Source organism: Triturus cristatus, chromosome 7 (assembly GCF_964204655.1).
Source record: "Triturus cristatus chromosome 7, aTriCri1.1, whole genome shotgun sequence".
NCBI classification, from domain to species: domain Eukaryota; kingdom Metazoa; phylum Chordata; class Amphibia; order Caudata; family Salamandridae; genus Triturus; species Triturus cristatus.
Window position 1 is genome coordinate 525,946,678 of NC_140590.1, and position 16,268 is coordinate 525,962,945.

Here is a 16,268-nt window from a genome sequence, read left to right on the forward strand (position 1 = left end):
TTTCCACAAAAGTGTCACTAGGGAACCCCTCCAGTTACGATGGTGGGGAAGAAAGGCCGCGGGGCCCTCTCCGACTCCTGCCTTGAGGGACTCCTCCTAGTTCTCAGGCCTCAGCGGTTGCGTAACTGTTTCCCGGGCTTCCGTGCATGCGTTATCTGCCTTGTGCCTCATAGCAATGCTTCACTAGCCCCTGGGAAGCACTTGTATACCCGTGCTTCGGCCGTTGTTATGATGGCTTCATGTTGGGGACTACTGCTTGTCTCATGAGGGATTGTAGTGGGAGGTCGGCGGGCGCGTTACTTTCTCTGGGGTTCTCTCCCATGAGCCAACTTCGGCACCTCCGCCCCGCTCGGTCCACGCGGTCCTGGGCCGCCCGTAGGGCACTGTATGGAGGGGGTGTCTTCGCCGCTTGGCACTGGACCTAGTGCGCTACCTGTTGCCGCAGGGTTGGGCTCCGTAGTCCGGCCTGTGTGCGCCTGCTTCCACCTTGCTTTCTCCCGTATTCCCACAGCGCTCTACCCCGCTCCACTAGGTGTAGTGCCCCGCGAGGGGCCTGCTGGCCCGTCGCCTATGTGAGATGCGTCCTAACTTGTGCACCAGTCTTATGTCGCTCCCACCTTATTTGTATGCCCAGGTGGTGGGACTATCTCCCTGCTTGCACCGGTGGATATCGTGTATTCGGGGCCTCGGTGCTCACTTCGTGTGGGCCCCACAGAGGCCGCGGGGCTTGCGATGATGGCCTCTGATTGGTGTTCTCTGGATTCCAGGAGCCGATCGCTGCCCCCTTAGTACTGTCCCGGTTGGTGTCGCCGATCTCCGTCTCAACTCCAGCACTCGTCGGGGCCTCTGGGCTCGTGCTAGGGTGGGCCTGTGCGCCACGCACTCTCCCTTGGCCAGCGCGCCTAGGCCGTGTTCACCGTCCCGTAGATCTTTTCCGTGCCGTAGACGCGTGGGCCGGTGGGGCTGTTTGTCCCCTGTTGCTGTTGAGTGCCCCTGGAGTGAATGCCGCCTCTCCTGCGCCCCCTCTGCTAGGGCTGCTAGCGCTGGTGCTCCGCTACGCTTGGGGGTTACGGACTTGCGCCGAGGTAGACCTGTAAGCCGCACGTTCGACTTGTGCTGTTGCCCAGGTCCGGGCCGCCTCACCGCGGCTACGCCGTTCTCAGCTACTCCTGTGCTTTGGTCGTTACTGCTTGGGGTCACTTACAGTTTCGCTGAGTAGTTCACTGGTTCGCCGCTGCCCCCATCGCTGTTGTGGCACCGAGACCGTTCCTCTATTCAGCCGTTGTGCTGGGTCCCAGGTCCGGGCACCATTTCCCGCCGCTGCCAGTCTGATCACTCGTGGCTCCCGTCGGGGGTACGTGGCATCGGCAGTGACTCTCAGAGGTGTCGCCACACTACCTTTAGTTGTGCCTCCGGCTGGGTGGCACAACTGGGGAATTTGCGAATTAATTTGGCTGGTTATAAGGGCCAGGAACGAGGAGTCTCTGAGCCGTGCGACCGCTTAGATCGCCATCTTGGCCACGCCCCTCAAAGTCCTTTTTAGCCAAATTTTGTCTGAGTCCTCAGTTTTGGAAAGTTGCCATATGGGCATATTTAGCACCACAATCAAGGGTCCAAGACTAGTGGTACACTTCTTGGAGGTTCAGGTCTCACTCAGGCTGGGTCCAGGTGTGGGTTCAAGATGGCGTAAGCGTTTTAAGTCCCTGTGGCTCTAAACAGGAGGCCTGAAAACTAGCCTTTGGAGTCACTTCTGGTAGTCCTGGGTTGACCTCTGAGGGTTCAAGGCATGCTCCAGGCAGCAAAGCAGTACTTCCAGGTACAGCGGCAGTCTGGCAGAGTACACAGCAGCTCAGTGCAGCAGGCAGTCCTCTGAAAGACCTTTCATAGGTCAAGTAGTGAACTGAAGAGTGGGTTTAAGGTCTTATTTTTATATCCTGGTGCCCTTCTTCAGGAAGGTGGGAGAAGCTTCTGCAAAGGTTCTTTGAAGTGCATGGGATTTTCTGACTCCCATGCCCTGGCTCCAATCAGGCTGCAGTGACAATACAGGGTTGTTAAGCTCTTTGAGGGGAGGCAGAACACAAGCTATTCAGGTGTAAGAGGGGCTGTGCTCAGCTTTACCCCACATTCTGCTAACAGATGGCCTATTCAAGCACACCAAATCTCTCTTTTGTGTGACTGTCTTTGTGAGAATTTACAAACTCTGTGAGTTATACCCAGTTATACCCAGTCATTTGACCCAGGCTAGGTTACACCACCCCAGTTTGGACCCAGCCATATGCAAATCACTCTTGACCTCAAGGGAACAGTCCAGCCCAAAATGCCAACTCTGTTCCTCCCGGGATGGTAAACAAGCATCCTGGGGCCCCGAAACCGGTCCCAGGATGGTTGTTTCAGGTCCAGGGAGTTCTAGCTTTTGCAATATGAAAAAAAAGGCATACAAATAGGACTGGTCTATGATTACATCCTACCTAATAGAGGCATAGCTGTGAAATTTATAATTTATAACATCTGTCTCATTTCTATCAATATTAAGTAAAGATGTTGCAGTCAGAAATTTTGTTAAACGTTTATCTCACATACAATATTTATTTGCTCTTTCGTTAGTGGTTACTTTGGTTGCTCTCATTGCATTTTTTGGTAAAGATGTGAAGGAAAGTTGTTTCATGCTGTGGGATGACCTATGAGATTTGCTATCTTTACCCGGTCCCACTCCGTTTCACCAAGAAACCAGTTTAGAAAGATAATGTAATTTATGCTGCTCAATTGCTCTGTAGGGATAGTCTAATTAATCCAACTAACTTCTGAGCAGTCTGTTTCAATATTACATTCAATAGAATTTTAATTCCAGGTGTAGTTTTAGTCCTAATAGAGAATTTTACATGTCTTGGATTCAAGAGTGATTGCTTGATGCTGATTTATAACATGACTTTTGACAAGGGGGCATGGCCAAGATGGTGGCTGAGACAGACGTGCAGTAGAGAGTTTCACAGTGACCACTCGCCCCCGAAGATCCTGAGCATCGCTAGGACCCCCATGCTGTGTGGGTTTTAGCCTCTTAACCCGTAGCTCCGAGGCCCAGCTTGTCGTTGGTTGAACTGTGGCCAAGAGACAACAAAGAGACCGTGTGCTCTGGTGGTCTGCGGCAGCCTCAGCGGCGAGAGTGGTGCCTGTTGTCTTGCCTGCTGGAAGGCCTGCATTGAGGATGAGGAGTTGTGGAATCCCCCTCCTTCAGACTTGGGGCGACCTCTAGCGCAGTTGCGAACTGAGCTGAGCTCACTGCACCACTGATAATAGCCCTATGGGCAGGCCCTCTCCCTGGTTCTTCCGCACCTAACCGCTGCTGAACCCCTCGGAGGAGGTGGCCAAGACAGGCCACTGCAAAATACTGAGGTGCCTGCTGGAGTCAGTGCATCAGTGTAGGGGTATTAACCTGTGCCACAGGAACTGTCTGCTGGTGGCCTGGGAGGTGCTGACTCAGGGGGTGCCATCGGTAAGATCTTGGTGATTTCCGCTGCCTCTGTGCACAAGAACAGACCACCTGCTGCCGGGGTGCTCTAGATCTTCGCCTGCTCCCTCTGAACTTTTAGACCATGCTCATTGGAGCCAAGGGGGGACGAATTGAAAAGGAGAGTTGCGAGAGTGACTTTTCCCCAGTGGCGCCACACCCCCTTCCAGCGATCTCCTTGAGGATTGGCTACTAACCTGTTTTTGGAGGGAAAACGCTCAACCTTTCTTTCTGTGGAGAGACTCAATAGAGTTCCAAGCAGGCCCCCATCCCCAGAGGCCCCACCAAGGCCAGTTGTGGCTCACCTGTTTAACTAGTAGGACAGGGATGATGTACTATAGGTTGTGCAGAGCAAGGTTCCATGAAACGTGGAGATTGGAATCGAATTTTGAAACAGTTCATTATAGTTCACACTTGGTCAGTGGCTAGTTTTTTGCAACTACCTGGGTTTGGGAGTTAGAAAAATGTACTTTGCATTGCTTATGTGAAACCTGGGTCATCCTCACGGGTGTGCATTGAATCTAACTCATTGCATATGATGGTGGCTAACCACAAAGAATCACCACCCAGGTACATCAGGATCACCTGGAATGTGCAGGGGATGGTGACACCAAACAGCGTCATCAGATCTACTCCTATCTGAAATGTAGGCAGACTTTTCATTGCATACCTGCAGGAAACACACATGACAGCCTCGGAGCTCCTTAAATTAGCCAAGAGATGGAGAGGCAAACTATTAGGCATCTCATACTCAGCTAATGCAAGGGGTTTCCTGATTTGGATCTATGGTGATCTGCTAGAAACATATAGACCCAGATGGTGGGTATGTAGTTGTAGAAGGAAGCCTTCAGACGGCTCCCCGATTGCGTTAGTGGTGCTCTGTGCACCCAACAACAATCAGGCACAGTTCTTGGAGAGCCTACCCCCATGGCAGTGTGAGCAGGAGAGTCTACAGCCAGTGAACATTATATAGAGGATGTTAGAATGGAGCATGAAGCACAGACAAATAGGCTACGGGGACTGGATTATAGAGTATATATAGCCAGACAACACAGAGAGGGAGGCAAAACTGGGCACCTGTAGCCTGGCTCCTACGGAATGACGCAACTAGGCCACCGGTGGTGGCCATTAGAGCCCCAGACAGTGATATCCTCAAATGCTCAAGGAGACATTATTAAGGTATTAATACTTTAGTTCCCTGTATGCGGCATTGGACAGAACCAGAAGCCCTCCACTACATGATTATAGAGGCAAGGCATCAATCCCACACTTTGACCCCCTTCAGAGACCCGCCTTCGACAAGCCACTCATGATTGATGAGGTCCGGGCAGCGATCGATCAGATGGCACGTAACAAAACTCCTGGCACAGACAGTCTCCTGGTCGAGTTCTATACCACCTACAAGGCTGAGTTGGCTCTAACATGTCCACATGTACCAAGCAGCCAGGAAAGAGAGGACACTCCCTGTGTTCATGAATGAGGCACTAAATGTGGTCATCACTAAGCCTGAATGAGACCCCTTTGAGGTACGCTCATACAGAACCCTACAACGTCTCAACACAGACTGTAAAACTCTCAGGAAAATTAATGCCAACACTTTCCTAAACCTGAGAAGTCTATTCCATCTTCTGGCCTAGGTCCCGCAGGGGAGGCACCACATATATGGCGCTCTCCCTCAACATCGAAAAAGCTTTTGATATGCTAGGGTGGCCCCACCTGATGAAGGTACTGGAAATGATGGGGCTGGGAGTAGAAATAATGAAACTGATATGGCTAGTCTACAACAACCCAAAGTCCAGATTCTGCAAGATCTCAGGCGCATTCACTATAGGTAGGGGCTACAGGAAGGGGTGCTCTCTTTCTCTGATTATCCTCACTCTGGCCATGGAGCTCCTAGCAGGCATTTTCTAGCATTTCTAGAGGACCACAGTGGAGACTACCCAGTGGCAATTCATAGAAGTTAATTTTGCAATAGGCAGATGATGAGTGGATGTACATGCGTGATGAGCAGAAAGATCTCCCACAAGTCATGGAGACACTAAGCAGATTTAGTAAGATGTCCGGACAGAAGCTGGACTGGGCGAAGTAATGCCTGTTTCCACTCCAGCAGCTCTTGGAGAACCAGAGAGAAACCCTCCCGAATATAGGCAGCTGGATACCTTCCACTGACTGAGAGTCAAGGTGTTTGACACAATGGAGGTGCTTCATCTGTAGAATCTGTGCTTGGTATTGGTGAGCTTGTGTCTGTGGGAAGCTGTCTTTCTATATAGCGTACTAAAATGAAGTAAACTGTGCAGAGTGTTCAGTGGGTCCCAAATTGGAGCACTGGGCAAAAGTAGATAATACTAACTCTCTATTTGTGGTAGTGTGGGCAAAAATTTAGGCTTATCAGAGGGATATGCTAAGCATTTGCTGTACTAATAGAGGCAATAAATGAGACACACACATAAGAATAAATCCAAGACCAATTTGCAAAAATAACACAGGTTTTTATAGAATTTTTAAGACCAATAACTTGATTCACAGTTAAGTACTTTTTACGTTACGAATTTTCAAAGTTCAGAAAATAATTGCATAGTTGTGCGCAATTACGCACAATAATAGGCTATGGGAGAACATTCAAAAATGCATGTAAAATTGGACAGTCAGTTCTAGGGGTTCACCTTTGGAGTTTATGGTAGCAGCAGACCAATATTCAATGTTCCACCAGTGGATCGTCTGGAGTGTTGTGGATCGGCTGGGAGCAGGGTTCCAAGGTCATTGGTAGCTGGTGGACTATGAAGAAGAGGGCCACTTAAAGACAGGCTGCACAGGAGAATTTACTGGTAAATCCATGGGACCCCAAATTAGGAATTGAGTCACAAGGGCCTCAGGATCATGGGAGCATAGCTGTTCAATGGTACCCAGGCTGGGCGGGCTGAGTATGGAGCATATAGGTCAGCGACAAGGTGGTCTTCGCGGTCAGGGGCAGGCAGGTTACGGGACGATTTCCAGACAACTGGGCCACTCATGAAGTAGGTCTCAGGGGTCCTTCCACGGGTGCTTGCTTCCTGGGTAGTTGGAGTCTGGATTGGACCCTTCATCTCTGTGTCGGTTGCCGGTGGTCCGGTACCTCAGGTATTGCTATGGCACGGCTCTGGTAGATCCTGGTGTCCTCTGACTCGGTAGGGGGACAACCATGGCCCTCCAGAGCTGGTGTACCTCTTCTTGCTTAGGTGCAGTTTCGGAGTCGCCAGTGAGCAGCAAGTCGGTAAACTGGACTCTGCGGGTTCGGTGCCTGTGGACTGCAGGGGAGTAGTTCCTCTACTCCAAGGGAGTTCTCTGGCAATTGGCAAAGAGCTGGAGGTGCTCTGAGGTTCTTGGAAGCCTCATAGCTGCAGGACGAGACAGCACACCACAACTGTCGAGTCCTTGAGGCAGTAGGTAGGGTTTCGCTCCAAAATTCTGCAATTCCATTCTTGGGTCAGCAGCTCTTCTTTGTCGGTTGTCTTCTTAAGTCCATCGAATCTGAAGTACAGGGTCCAGGGGTGCCACCTAAATACAAAATGTAGGGGCCTTACAAGGGGAGACAGGTGGTAGTCAATGGGCTACCTACCTTTAGAGTGTCTACAACCTCTATGTGACCAATTGCTTTGATGAGTGGGCACAACCCTGACCCTAATTGGCTAATTCCCTCTCAAATAAGATGAAGGAAACTGAAATGTAGGGTCCACATCACCTGCTCCAACTTAGGGGTGGTGCTGGTTAATGTGGCCCCACCTCCTAATTAAACTAATTTTCCCGCCTGTCCTCCCACCAAATGTGGAGCAGGACAGGGGGGTTGGCATCCTCCACTATCTGGAGATGCCTGGGTTGCATTTAAAAGGCGGCATCACCTTTGAAGCCTCCCACCTTAGAATGCCATTCTGGCCTGGAGGAGGTGTAAAGCACCTCCACCCAGAGCAGGCATTGTTCCTGGCCTCTGGGAGTGCAGGCTCTCACCCCAGGAGGTTAGAAAAAAGTTTGGTGGTGGCAGACTGGCTAAGACTAGCCAGAGATCGCACTAGTGTTTGGTAGGTTTTCAGGGGGCCCTCTAATTTGCCCTCTGTGTACATTTATTGATAAATTTAACACTCGTATCAGTGAGAATTTATTAAGACGAAATGTTTGGGTCCAATCAATTGTGGGTACAGTAAAGCCATCATGGAGCTGGGAACTCATGCTGACATGTATCCATCCCATGGTCTCGTTGGATCACTGACACAATATCGAAGGTCAAAATATCATGTTCCCAAAATATCGGGACATAAATATCGATGTCAAAAATATCGACAATCTACAATCTACAAAATGGTAAATACTAAAATAGCAATAAAAAAAGTAAAAAGTTGTTAAAAATATCGAAGTTGAAAACATTGTTTTTTTAAATGTATAAAAAATAATGTAAAATAAATTAAATAATACATATAACTTAAAAAAAATTATTTAGAATTATTATAAAATGTTAACAATGATAAGTAATAAATCTAATGTAAAAATTAATTAAACACACATATAAAATGTAATATATTTATTTACTTAATAATAATTAATAAATATTTATTTTAATACATTATAAAATGTTAGAAATAGATAAAAAAAATTATAAAAACATATATATATATATATATATTCATACACCTGTAACATAGATGTAAAAATTACTTTTCCCACTCCAGCGAGTGCAACAGTAGGGAAAGTGTTGAATAGCAAAGGGGAATAATTTACTATTCCCATTCCAATGAATGCAGCACTAGGGAAAGTGTTGGATAGCGGATGGTAATTCTTTGTTATTCCCACTCCAGCAAGTGCAACAGTAGGGAAAGTGTAGGATAGCGGAGGGGATAAAATTACTATTCCCTCTACAGGGAGTGCAACAGTAGGGAAAATGTTGGATAGCGGAGGGGAATAATTTACTATTTCCACTCCAATTAATGCAACACTAGGGAAAGTGTTGGATAGCGAAGGGGAAAAAAATACTATTCCCACTCCAGCGATTGCAACAGGCCGGCGGAAAAGCGGTGGACGGTCTTTCCGTCTGCCGCAGACCCCCCAGCCATTATAATATGGCGGGGGTTCTTTGCTGTGTGGATGGCGGGCAGATCGCCCCCGCTGGGCCGCCATCCTAATGGGTCCCTTAATTTCTTCAAACGATATTAATGACTTCGATATTTTTTAAAACGATATTAATAACTTCGATATTGTTAAAAACTATATTACTTACCTTAAACTCGATATTCTTGACAACAATATTCTAACAGTCGATATTTTTGTATCCCGATATTCTGAACTTGATATTACTGCAAGTCGAAATAAAGGACTCGATATTCTGTCTATTTACCGTCTCTTTATGGCTTCCCTTTGCAGTTAAAAGTTCCATGAATGGACATGGAGTTTGTAGGGTCACAGCTACTCAAGAGGATATGTCCACACATGGGATCTAGTGCACCCTGCCTTGGGGATGTAATGCCTGTTGTAGGGGTGGCTTACCTATATCTCATGCATTGTCTTTGGGCATGGCACACAGGGGATGGGTTCCATATCGACACTTCAGTATTCTCTGCACCAAGACACGCAGATTGCATTGGCAGTTTGCATGGTCTTGCTGAGGGTTCTCTAGGGTGGCACAATTTGTGCTGGAGCCCTAGTGGACCCTCTTCAGTCCCAATACCCTGGATATCAGGGGTACCATTTACTAGGGACGTATAGGGGTTGCCAATTGTGGTACAGTTTTAGTGAAAGAACACTGGCACTAGGAACCTGGTTAGCAAGCACCCAGAACACCTCAGTCAAAGTTGCATCAAAAAGTGGGGGTGGGGTTACTGCAACAAGAACCCAGTTTCCCACACAAGTCTCCCACTCCTCCCTGCCCACAGGCCAGGAAACTCAGCCAAGCCTGGGAGAGCCTTCCTAGTCTGTCAGGAGAAGAAAAGTAGGAAAACACACTGGTTGTTGCAGGGCCTACTCTGCCTTACATCCTCCTGTCTAGGCCATTCCCTTTGGGGAGCTGGCCTACCTTGACAGTTTCAGGACCCAATTAAAAATGCTCTTTGCCTATTTCCTTAGTGTTCTCACCCAATCTTTTTTGTTTGGGGTCAGACGTGTCCACCTCTGCTAATTCTAACTTAGCAAGGGCAACCCTCAGCTTACCCAAAGAGGTTCCCCAGAGCTTGAGTAACTCCAACATGACCATCAGGGTCAGGGGGTCTAACAGTGCAGCCATAAAGGCTAATACCCAGCAGAGGCCACCAACAGCTGTCAGTGCCCAGAACCACACCTTTAGCTCTTCACTGACAGGCGGAGGAGCTAACTTACAAGTTTCTTGGGGTTCAGGTTGCCTGTAAATAATCAATATAGGGAGTGATGAAGTAATGCTCCAAGAGCAAAATGAGGTGGATACGTCCTCCTCAAGTCAGTATATGAGAAACAAAAAGGGATCCGCCCCAGAATGGATGTATAATCGTGTTCTTCCAGATCAAGTGTGTTTCCTACAGTGGTGGGAAGCACACAGCTTTGTTAAAATACCCCTCACACACCAAAAGGGCTTTTAGTGTCATGCTTCATCGTAGGGGTCTTCCCGCCCCGCTGCGGGGCAGGGCGTGGCGTGCTCCAACCTACGACTATGCGGGAGCACTTATTTTTTTAAACAAAACTATGTGTAGTGTAGGAATGTGAGTGGAAGGGTCAGGAGTGAGTGAGTCTAAGTTAAAAAACACCTTCCCCTTTGGAAATAATTTTTTTAAATATTCCGTTGGGCTGGTGTTATTAAAAGTGGGGAATGAGGTAGAGATACAGTTCAGGTTGCCTGTCTGCTGCTTTGACTATTTTTTACTATTTCCTGTAATAAACACCCTTCCTCCACCCTCCTTTCTGTCAGCTGGGGAGCCACCATCTCAAGCTGAACAGCTGTGTGACTAGTCAGGACATCTTGTGGGACAGGTGGGGCTGCACCAGTGCCAACTTTGGAGTTCTCCTCCACTGGTATGTAATCTCCTTGGTTCACCTGAATGTTGTCTAAAAGTTGCCCACCCTTTCTACACTTGTTCTTTTTCTTTTGGGGCTTACTAGCACCAGGTTCAGCCCCCCAGAATACTTGGGTGAGCGCTGGCACTAGACCAGTACCTCTTTTAATCTGAGACCAACCTCTGGGTGGTCATTTCCAAGGAGACAGTCAAATAAGAGGTCTTTACTGATTACCACCCTTTTCAAACTAATGGACCAAGCTATTTATTGGGACACTACAGCCACAGGCCTAACAGTGCCCTTCCCTTGGATAACCCTGACTCAGCTGGTATAAACTGGTTGGAGAGAAACAGCCTGTCATGCACAACAGTATGACTGTCACAGGTACCTCTCAGGGCAGTGACTGGGATTCCATTCACCAGTAAAGAGGTGGAAGTGTTTATTTCCCCCTGGAATCATCTTAAGCTCACCTTAAAGGCCCACTTCCCCGTTAAAGGCTTAGAGGACCTCCTTATCTGTGGAGTTGTCCCAAAAGGCTACACTGGCAACCACTGGAGGGGTACTAGTGGGTTTGTTTTTAGGAATGCAAGGGTACTTGGATAGGTGCCCTGTCTAATTATAGTTGAGGCACCAAGTTTTCTTGGGGTTCCAGTTCTTACCCTGGTACCCACCTTTGTTTTGTGAGCTGTCTCAGGTCCACCCTGCTGTACAGGTTTTTGGGGGCCTTCAAATGGCTCCTTACTTTCATATTTTTCAGAATAATCCGCTTTCTTCTTTGGGGGAGGTATTTTGGGCCTCTTTCTTTTAGTGACCCACACCATGTCTAGTTTTGGACACACTGGTTCTTACCCAGTGATCAGCCTTACTATCCAACTCTTGGGGAGAGACTGGACCCAGGTCTATTAGGTATTGATGCAACTGTCCCTGCCCACAATTACTTAACAAGATGCTCTTTCATAATTAAATTTAAAAAGCCCATAATATTATTATTATTATTATTATCATTGCTTGTGAAGCGCAACTGACACCCTACGGGTAACCTGGCGCTGGGATATAATGTTAGCTGAGTGCGGAAAGGACTGTATCCCCATAATAATCATACACCATGTTACCGTTTAACCAACCACCTAGTGTTTTCACTGTAATGTCCACAAAATCAACCCTGGACTGACTGGACTGACTGGGGTTCTTTTCAGTCTTCCTAAATTTGATTCTATATTCCTCAGTATTGAGTCCAAAGCCCTCCAAAGTTCGTAAGACTCAGCTCCAGTCTCACTCAATATCATGCATTTACCTGAGAACAGTTCGTAAACGAGAGAGACCAGTGCTTTTTGGCTACCTTTCTACTGATGCAAGCTCTCTCGAAAGCAGTGAACCACTTGGTGACATCATCACCATCTGTATATTTAGGGACAATCTCTTTGGGGATTTTAGGGTCAAAAGATTCCTCTCTCTCCTTATGATATTGCTGCCACCAGAGATGGGTTCTAGGCCCATCTCTTTTCTCTGTTTCTCTATGTCCAGGAGTTGAGTTTCTAAAGCCAACCTCCTGGCCAATCTTCCTAGGACAAGCTTCTCCTCTGAAGGAGCTTCTTGTTCTGAGGCAGGATCCTCTACCACCTCATTAGCATTCTCTTCTCCTGTTTGTTCCTCATTGGAATTATTTTCATCCACTGGATGATCTCTCTCATATTCACCAAAAGAGTTCTAAGCTTATCTTTGGTATCACGAGAGCCAGTTTTAACACCATAACCTTTACAGAAGGCCCATAACTGGGTGTATGACAGCTCCAGGGAAGGTGTCAGGCCGAGCTCCTGAGCTTGCCCATGTGGGTTATCCATTATTGCACTAAAGTGGGGACCTTTTTGTAAAGTTAAAAAACCTTAACAATTTTCTTTAGTCCTAACTAATGTAAGATTTTTAAATTCTAAAAACTGATTTCAGGGACTTAATCAAGGTCCTAACAGTTAATTTCAAAAACTTGGAAAAATAGACCAATTGAAAAATACAACTGGCTAAAGACAATGTTTGGATTTATTTGTGTGGTCACTTATTGACAGAGTGGTATCAGCAAACGCAAAGGCATAGACCCCACTGCTGATCCACCAGTGTAGGAAGATGGCTCTCTAAATAGTGTACTAAAACAAAATGCACTGTTCAGAGAGTCCAATGGGTCCCAAATGTGTACACAAATCAAAAGTAGATAATACTAATGCTCTATTTGTGGTAGTGTGGGCAAGCAGTTAGTGCTAAGTATTTGTTGTACTCACAGAGGCAATAAATGAGACAGGCACTCAAGAATAAATCAGAGACCAATTTGCAAAAATAACAATGATTTTTATATACATTTTAGGACCGTGAACTTCATTCACAGACAAGTGCTTATTAAGTTATACATTTTCAAAGTTCAGAAAATAATTCACAGTTATGTGCAATTACACACAATGATAGCCTATGGGAGAAAATTAAAAAATGCATGTAATCGTACAGTTGGTTCTAGGGGTTCACCTTCGGAGTTTAGGGTAGCAGCAGGGCAATGTCCAATGTTCCACCAGCCGATCATCGGGAGCGTACCGGATTTGGCCAGCAGCAGGGTACTGAGGTTGTTGGTAGCAGGTGCGCTACGAAGAAGTGGGCCACCTAAAACAGGTTGCACAGGTGGACTTAAAGATAAGTCTGGGGGACCACAAACAAGGGATCAGGTCACAAGGGCCTTAGGACTACGGGAGCACAGCTGGTTTGGCGGTACCCAGGCTGGGTGGGCTGGGAGCAGAGGATATAGGTCATCCAGGCACGCACAATGCGTCAAGATAGTCATCGTGGTTAGGGGCAGGAAGGGTGCAGGGATGATTTCTGGACAGCTGGGTCACTCATGAAGAGCGGCTTAGGGGTCTCAATGTCCCTTGACAGGTGCTTGCTTCGTAGGCAGTTGGAGTCCAGATTGGACCTTTTGTCTCGGCGTCCGTTGCAGGCGGTCTGGTACTTCGAGAATTGCTACACCACCACTCAGGTAGGCCCTGATGTTCTCTCACTCAGTGGAGGGACATATCTGACCCTGCAAAGCTGGTGTACATCTTCTTTCTTGGGCTGTGCATCAGAGTAGCCGGGGAGCAGCAAGCTGGTAAACCGGACCCTGGAGATTCGGTGACTGTGGACTGCAGGGGAGTAGTCCCTCTACTCCAAGGGCGTTCTCTGGAAATTAATGAAGGCCTGGAGGTACTGTGGTATTCTTGGAGGCCTAACTGCAGCAGGAGGAGACACACCACAATTGTCGAGTCCTTGAGGCAGCAGGCAGGGTGTTGTGGAAATATTCGGCAGCAGGTACTCCGTTCTCGGGTCAGCAGCTCTTCTTTGTCCGTTGTCGTCTTAGGTCCGTTGAATCTAAAGTTCAAGATCCAGGGGTGACCTAAATACTAAATTTAAGAGGGTTACTGGGGTAGACAGGTAGTAGCCAATGGGCTTCCTACCTTTAGGGTGCCTACACCCTCTATGTGACCACTTCTTTTGGGGAGTGAGCACAACCCTGACCCTAATTGGCTAATTCACTCTCAAAGAAGATGAAGAAAACCGAAAAGTAGGGTTCACATCACCTGCCCCACCTTAGGGGTGATGCTGGCTGAATGTGGGCCCACCTCCTAATCAAACTAATTGTCCTCCTTGTCCTCCCACCAAATGTGGAGCAGGATGGGGGTTTGCATCTTCCACCATCTGGAGATGCCTGGGTTGCATTTCAAAGGTGGCATCGTCTTTAAAGCTTCCCACCTTTTACTGCCATTCCGGCCTAGAGGAGGTGTGAAGCACCCCCACCCAGAGCAGGCATTGTTTGCGGCCTCTGAAAGTGCAGGTTCTCACCCCTTGATGTTAGAAACATGTCTGGTGGTGGCAGGCTGGCAAAGACTAGTCAGAGACTGCACTTGTGTTTGGTAGGTTTTCAGGGGGGCTTCTAAGGTGCCCTCTTTGTGCATTTATTAATAAATCTAAGACTGGCATCAGTGAAGATTTATTAAGACAAGATATTTGGTAACCAACATCTGTGGGTACAGCGAACTCCCCAAGGAGCTGGGGAATTCCTGCTGACAAGTATCCAGCCCATTGCCTCTTAGTTCAATTCAATTCGGATTTGTAAAGCGCAGTTTATCAACCTTTGGGGTATCCCGGCTCTGGGGATGAGCAGGACAGTCAAACAGCCAGATCTTGAGTGCTCTTCTGAAATCCACGAGGGTGGTGGAGGACTGCAGGTGGAGGGGCAAGTCATTCCAAGACTTGGCATCGAGGTAGGAGAAGGAACAACCTCCTCCTCGGGTTTGACGGATGTGTGGGACATGTGCGAGCGCTAGATGGGCTGAGCAGAGTTGTCTGGTGGGCTTGTGGAAGGTCAGTCGGTGGTTGATGTAGGCTGGTCTTATGTTGTGGAGTGCCTTGACTGCATGGGTGAGTAATTTAAAGTGGCATCCGTTCTTGATTGGGAGCCAGTGTAGGTCTCTGAGGTGGGATGTATGCTTGAGCTTTTTGGGAGATGCAGTATGAGTATTACTGCTGTGTTTTGGATGGTCAGGAGTTGTGTGAGTAGTTGAATTGTGATTCCGGCATAGAGTGCATTGCCATAGTCCAGCTGACTGGTGATGACGGCCTGTGTTACTGTTTTCCTGCTGCCGGGTGAGATCCACCTGACGATCTTACAGAGCATTCGGAGGATGTGGGAGCTAGAGAAGGTAACTGAGCTCACCTGGCACTTCATGGAGAGCTTGCTGTCCAGTATGATGCCCAGGTTCCTAGTGTGGGTGGTGGGGGTCTGCGCAGGTCTGAGAGTGGAGGGCCATCAGGAGTTCGACCAAAGATGAGCACTTCCATCTTATCCGCATTCAATTTTAGGCAGTTGGACTTCATCCAGTCCTTGAAGTTGGTCATGTCGTTCTGGAAGTTTGCTCTGGTAGTGTGGGTGTCTTCGGTGAGAGAGAGGATGAGTTGGGTGTCATCGGCATATGAGATGATGTTGAGTCTGTGGCTGCAGACGACGTTGGCCAACTGAGTCATGTAGATGTTGGAGAGGGTGGGGCTGAGTGAGGAGCCTTCGGAGACCCTGCAGATGGTGATTTTGGGTTTGGCAGTATACAGTGGGAGGTGTATCCTTTGAGTGAGCCCTGAGAGAAATGAGATGATGAGTTTGAGTGCATTGCTGCTGATTCCGATGTGATGTAGTCTGCTGACCAGGATGCGGTGGAATGCAGTGTTGAAGGCTACGGAGAGGTTGAGGAGGATGAGGGCAGCGGAAACTCTGCAGTCGAGGATGCAATGCGGGCTGTTTTCGTACTGTGGTTCAAGCGGAAGCCTGATTGGGAGGTGTCCAGCAGGTAGTTTCTCTCAAGATGGTCTGTGAGCTGGTGGTTGATGCCTTTCTCAAGTACTTTCGCTGGGAATAGGAGGAGCGAGATGGGGCAGTAGTTCTTAAAGTCATTGGGGTCTGCAGTGGGTTTCTTTAGTAGGGGTCTTACTTCTGCTTGTGTCCAGGTTTCTGGGAAGGGGGCCGAGTTGATGGCCGAGTTGAGGATGTGCGTGAGTATCCGGCATATCACCTCTCAGCCTAGTTTGAAGGCGTGGTGTCGGCAGGGGTCTGTTGGGGTGCTAGATGGTCGCGGTGGTCTCGGCATTGAGGGGTGCTCAGCACCGGCACTTAATTGCCAGCACCGGGGCTTATGACTGTCTGCCACACGGTAGTGGTGTCTGCCAATTTAGGTACAAACACAACAACTTCTGTTTATTATTTCAATTTAAATTTCCAAAT